General features: G+C 30.8%; 1 protein-coding gene across 1 annotated transcript in view; it reads right to left on the reverse strand.

Moving 5' to 3' along the window:
* Positions 1-6000, reverse strand: part of LOC109543124 (CUB domain-containing protein 2-like) — a 90798-nt gene that overhangs the window by 71969 nt on the left and 12829 nt on the right. Inside the window, exon 3 of the mRNA XM_048668291.1 lies at positions 2511-2572. The gene's annotated coding sequence lies outside the window, so the exon portion shown is untranslated. The remainder of the gene's footprint in view (positions 1-2510; positions 2573-6000) is intronic.

The raw sequence follows: 6000 nt of genomic DNA on the forward strand, positions 1-6000 counted from the left end.
GCATTATATTTAAGTTAGTCGTATCTTATTGTTCGGGTTTTGCCGTAAAGTTTTTACACTTTTATGGCAGAACGAACAGGTGAAAGTTCGTATAAGGCCGTTTTATTACCACTATAAAGTTCAGTTATGATGGGCGAAATAGACAAGACCTGACACGGCCAGACAGTTGTGGCGTAGTAATAAATGCAATATTAACTCGAAAAATATCTTAGTCGGCTTAGATGTTTGTTAAAGAGTTAGTGGCACCGTCCTTACGTTTTTTAAGGAATTTGTATTGCAATACTAAATACATAAACCTGGACAAATAAATGTAAATGAAGAATGAAACTATTTCAAATATTTAAAGCAAAAGCTTCGCATTCATTCAATATTACTGCCAACTGAATTAGTTTTGGTAATGTTTCTGTCAGGCACGGGGTAAATTTCGGTTCAGGATAAATTAGCAAGCATTTCCAAAGCCCGAAAAATCGGATTTACTGCATTCAACTAACAAGCTAATCTAAAACCAGCTAAAACACTTTATGTAATTTCATTGCCTGAGGCATCAAGCAGTTGACTAACTTTATTCTCTGTTCTATTTAAAATATAACATTTATTAAATGGATTTTTGTATGTATAAGTAAAGCAAGTTGCTCAATTAATCTATTGATGCACCAACAACTAAGCTCTATTGAGAAATTGAATCAAATTATTCTGTCTTTTTTCAATCAAATACCAAAGCCAAACTCAAAATCATTTATAGCGACTATTTACGAAAATAACAAGCAATCTCTCACTTTTTTGCTTTAAAATGCGTTTCAACATTCCTTTGAGAGAGAACACTTGCCAGTCACGTTATTCTTCGTGTTCTTTTTTAAATGTTAATTTTTCTTGGCTAATTTAAAGCGTTTTTCGACCGGCGGCTCAATTATAAAACTTTACTTTTTATTTAATAACATGTTTGAATTTGCTTTTATACAAGTAACTTGTTCCAGAGATTCTATATTTGGAAAATGTTTTCTTTGGAGGATTATTTGGACAACCGTTTTGAAAGTCTGTTCTAAAGCCCTGCCTCTTTTAGGGTTTGGTGACGACGTAACATTACTAAAACATGCTTCTGTCTATTTGTCTATTGTTAAATCTTGTGCAAACTTTGCCATCATATTTTTCTATTAAAGATAAAAATGAAAATATTTAGAGTTTAATTCCACAATATTTTATCTTACTTTCTTTGTTTCTGTTGTTCATTTCATTCTGCGCAATATCGTGTCATCTAGCAGCAAATTACGCTGTTAAATAAAGCGCATCATCATTCAGCGATATTACGGTAATCAAAAAAGAAGATCGGTCTAGTTCACGTAGATAGTCGTATCGTGGCCCCTAGAATATCTATCTCGACAAAGTCAAAGCTTCCCAATCTAAATTTAAATGTGCTGGATAAAGGGCTGATTCGCCCGACGGAAGCCTATTAGCCCGAGCTTTGCTCCAGAAACAGATTTCAGTTGTCTGCGCTGTGAAACGGTTCTATTCCATTCTATTCTGGTTTGGGTTTTCAGATTTTCTGTCATAATAAATTTTTCGAAAATGTCTCAAAACTCATGCGCTGGCTCATAACTGATAAGAACATTCTGAGTGAACGATTGACCCAATAAAATGTTTGTCATGTTCATTCTGAACCATTCTGGCTAAAGTTGTAGGTTCATCAATCAATAGTTCAATAAAATTGAATAATATGAAACATATTAAAAAACTTGCTTTTTTTAATGGTTAAAATATTCTCACGTAAAGATCAGTCAAGCTTTTGAAAAAACTTTTATTCGGAAATAATTGAATTTGACGACTTGAATGGAGGTTCAAAGACGATCTATCGGTTCTCTTAAGACCATCTTATAAGTCAATGCTCGGTTTCTTTTATAGTTCAATTATGCTGATCCTAGCAGAAACATCCGTTTTTCTTTTTATCCTTTTATCTTAAACCAAGACGTTTGTTGTAATTTTTATATTGCAGTGTCAATCAATTACCTACAGTTTTTCTCCTACAGAAATATTGTTGAAAACAAGCGTCAAGGCCAGGAAGTCTTGAAATCATACTCGATAGAAAACTTTCTTCCCTTAACCATCAGAAACCCAATTTATTTTTTAGGCTATTTTATTAGTAATTATTTCGGACTGTATGAAGGACTGTAAGAACACTGAAACATTTGAATCAAAGTTTATGGATTTTTTGGAGTTTAGACCCGTTATTTTGCTAAAAATGTTACATTTAAACCAATTCATGGATAGACTTACGCAAAAAAACCTAGTTAGAATATTCACATATATCACATATCTTAGAACACTATGCAGTTTATTGTTTTAAAAGAATAATTTCTCCGAATTTTTATAGCCCCGGCTTTATATAATTTTGTTTGCTCTGCTGCAAAATAATCGTTTTACGAACTGAAGTATTCCTTCACTTCAGGCAAAATAAGGTCGAAATTCGGCGATTAAAAGAAAATTTATATACAAATTAACTGAATAAATTTACTCACCATATCGTCTGAGTCGGGGGCGAGGGCTGGAGGTAAACGACAGGCCCAAACCTCCGAATCACCTATAAATTAAAACATTATAATATAACTTTTAACACTCGTCTGTATTTTTTCAGAATAATTGTCATCGTTCACGTTTACAACAGTGCAATCACTCCCGGAAATATCCGTTAAGTAAATATATTAATGGCGATCGGTTCATTTATTCATTCGTTAAACAACTGAACAATGTTTCGGCAGTTCGAACTGATTTTTCCTGTTGATCTGCAGGATTTATGTATCTACAAAATTGCTACTATAATACTCCTAAAAGAAGAAATTATTCAGCTTTAATATGAAAGGGTTTCACTTCCCGGTAGGGTTGTTGGGATCGGTTTCAGGATACCTATGCAAAACAAATATTTCAGATATTTGTAAAATGCATAGGCAGGCCTCCTTTACTGATGCTGTATGAATTCCTATTTCTCAATAGGCAAATTCTTGCCGCAACAATGTGACCTAAACATTTTTAGAAACTAACTACACTTGATTAAATTAAAAATAAAACCATACACGGTTAGCAATTGCTAATTATTCGTTATAGCTTTGTATGAGAGGTTCACTTACTATTAAGAGATTCAGGGAAAATTACCTTCGGTTTAACATGTAATTGTCTGCTTGATTATTTATGGTTTGGATAACTTTTAGTCCAAAAATCGTCATTTAGTAAAATTCTCTGAGAAGACAATATACTTGTTACAGACAATACATAAGTTAATTAATTGATTAACTAACACTGAAGTATTTATTATATTGTTTGAAGTCTAAATTTTCTCGTAGAATGCGGATTTAAGACTTGGAAAAATGAACGCAAAGGCAAAAAATAGTGCATATCACGTAATCAAATTTTCTTGAAGTGTAGCTAAAAATATTGAGTTCAATCTCAAGGCGCCACCTCCGAAATTTTATTCTTTTTCCACTCAAAATATTTTCTCTGACCTGAAATTGTTAGTTTAGATGATAGATGATATTCTTTTCCAACTCGGACTTTTCTATAAACTCCGACGCAACTTTTAAATCTGAATTTTGTCTTTGAATTTGAAACTTTGGACTAAATTTGACCAATGACTTAATTTGTCCAATTAGCTAGGCAACAAATTTGTAAGCAAAAATTACTTTTAGTCTGGGTTTGTTTTCTATGAAACTGATATTACTTTGATTGTTCAACTCTTTAGCAGACTTGTTCACTTTAAGAAATCGCAACTACGGCTCGGACTACGCCTTACATGGTAGATGGTAGAGTGTGTTCAGTTAATCTTAATCCTTTTTAGAATCTCGTTTACGGTTACACACTGATTTTCGGCTTGAATGTATTTAATTTTAAATTAACTGTGTTTGTTTGAATACCAAAGTACTTATTCAGAAAATTGAGCCATTTCGCGTTTTCCGCTTCACACTTATTAACTTGAAAATACCTCCAAATAATAGTTAAAAAAGTTTTTTATTGAGTATTTGCGATTCTAAACTAATTTTATTTTTCGTATTAATAATRTCCAAGTAATCCAGTAATAATCGACAATAGATCAACACAAATARAGTTTGCAAACTTKTATTTATTCTCATAAGGTAGGAAGCGAAGGATTATTTTTGTAATTCGTCTTTTGGTGCTCGTACTGGAWAAGTGGAAAAATTCAACTTTAAAAGCACTAGTTTMTGCGTTACTTATTTAATTTTCGAGCAAAATGTATTCTTAATTAACTCTCAAATGTTTAGTTGAGCGACAAATTAAACTTTGAACGAACAGTGGCAKATTTTAAAAGCTTTTAAAAAATTTTAAATTTAATAAACTTCGCAYAGTCARTKTTTCACAAAGTATAGATTTTTCTTCYTTTTTACGTTTATTAAAAGTGTTATCTATTTTTTTCATTTTAGATTCTAACAGGGAATTTTAGAATACCAAAATAAARTAATAGTCGCCTTACRGTTTAACWAATGCAAAAATTATTATGTGCTTAAATAAATCWATTTTTCTATAWACGTTTCTATATAGCAATTTGCAATCTAATCCGAACTGATAACAACTAAAAGGTTTGAAACCGCTTCTGAGACATTCTTGAAATAAACCATTAACTGATGTGGAAAAACTTGACCTTTCTAATTGTTTAAATTTTTCAATTACATTACGAAACGTTCCAAAATTTGATTTATTATTTGATATAGAGGAAACAATTTAAAATTTACCACAGAAGAAACACAGGAAGAATTTCGTATAACATCAAACATAACATTTCATAACACATACACAATACATACACACATACACAATTTAAAATGAACCTAATTTAACTTAATACAGAACAATTTTTAAAAGGGTTTCAAATTTCAATAGTTCCCCAAATTTATTTATTGACAATTGTTTGAATGAAATTTAAAATCCTCAATTAAAACAAAATAAACCGTTTAAAAACATTTTTATTCTATTTCCTCCCGGGCTTTCAGATAAAATTATACCAGTAGGTAACAAACTTAGTGTTACACCTATTGTATTTTCAAAGCCGAAAATACAATTAAAAGCTAAATTTCAAAATCAAAACCACAGGACCAAATTGAAAATTAAAGAAATTATTTTTACCAAATTACTTGCGACTATAATAAATGTATACAGGGGACACTAGAAGACCATTAAATAAAATAATTTAAGAACGTGAATGATACAAGAAAACAAAAAATTTCGTAGATGACCACAAATTTTCATGGGATGCTTACTTAACAAGATTAGCAAAAGAAGCATCAAGAAAACAACGTTAAATGAAACGGAGTACTTACTTTCATTTTAATAAATCAATATAACTGTGTTGCCTCATGTTCATTTAATTTAAGCTATACATAAATTTTTATTTTTATTCAAAAGAAATTCCTGGGTTCCAGTCAATTTTATTGTTTATCATTTAAAATGTTACAAATACGCTTCGGTGTTTTTCAAGAATATACGAACATAAATATAGCTTAAGAAAGGTTATGAAAATGGAACAGCATTAGCACAACATGCGCCACAAATGTTACATAGTTTTGATTTTGATAACACAAAAATCTTAATCAATAAAGACAATTATAATAAGAGAAGAATCCATGAAATGATACAAATTAAAAAACATCAGAATGCAATGAATTTTAGATCAGACACAGACAATCTTAGCTCTACATATCATACACTAATTAAACGAACACCTAAATACACTAATTAAACCAACTACATGAAATATAAACACCTGGTATATGGAAGAAATGCAGACCAAGTGATATCCTTAGAATGCAAAGAGAAATACCAAATATTATAAACAGTTTTTTATTCTTTCGCTCGATATTGGACGAAGTAAAGATCATCAATGGGTTGCCAAATGTGAAGGTAGGTGAAGAACAGCCATACATGTAAATAAAATTTAAATCTCTAAACAATAAATTCTAGTCTTTTCCCGAACATGATTGTCCTGACTCATCACCTGTAATCCCA

The sequence above is a fragment of the Dendroctonus ponderosae genome, unplaced genomic scaffold (assembly GCF_020466585.1).
Source record: "Dendroctonus ponderosae isolate FM_Combo_2020 unplaced genomic scaffold, Dpon_F_20191213v2 Dpon_F_20191213_7, whole genome shotgun sequence".
Classification (NCBI taxonomy): domain Eukaryota; kingdom Metazoa; phylum Arthropoda; class Insecta; order Coleoptera; family Curculionidae; genus Dendroctonus; species Dendroctonus ponderosae.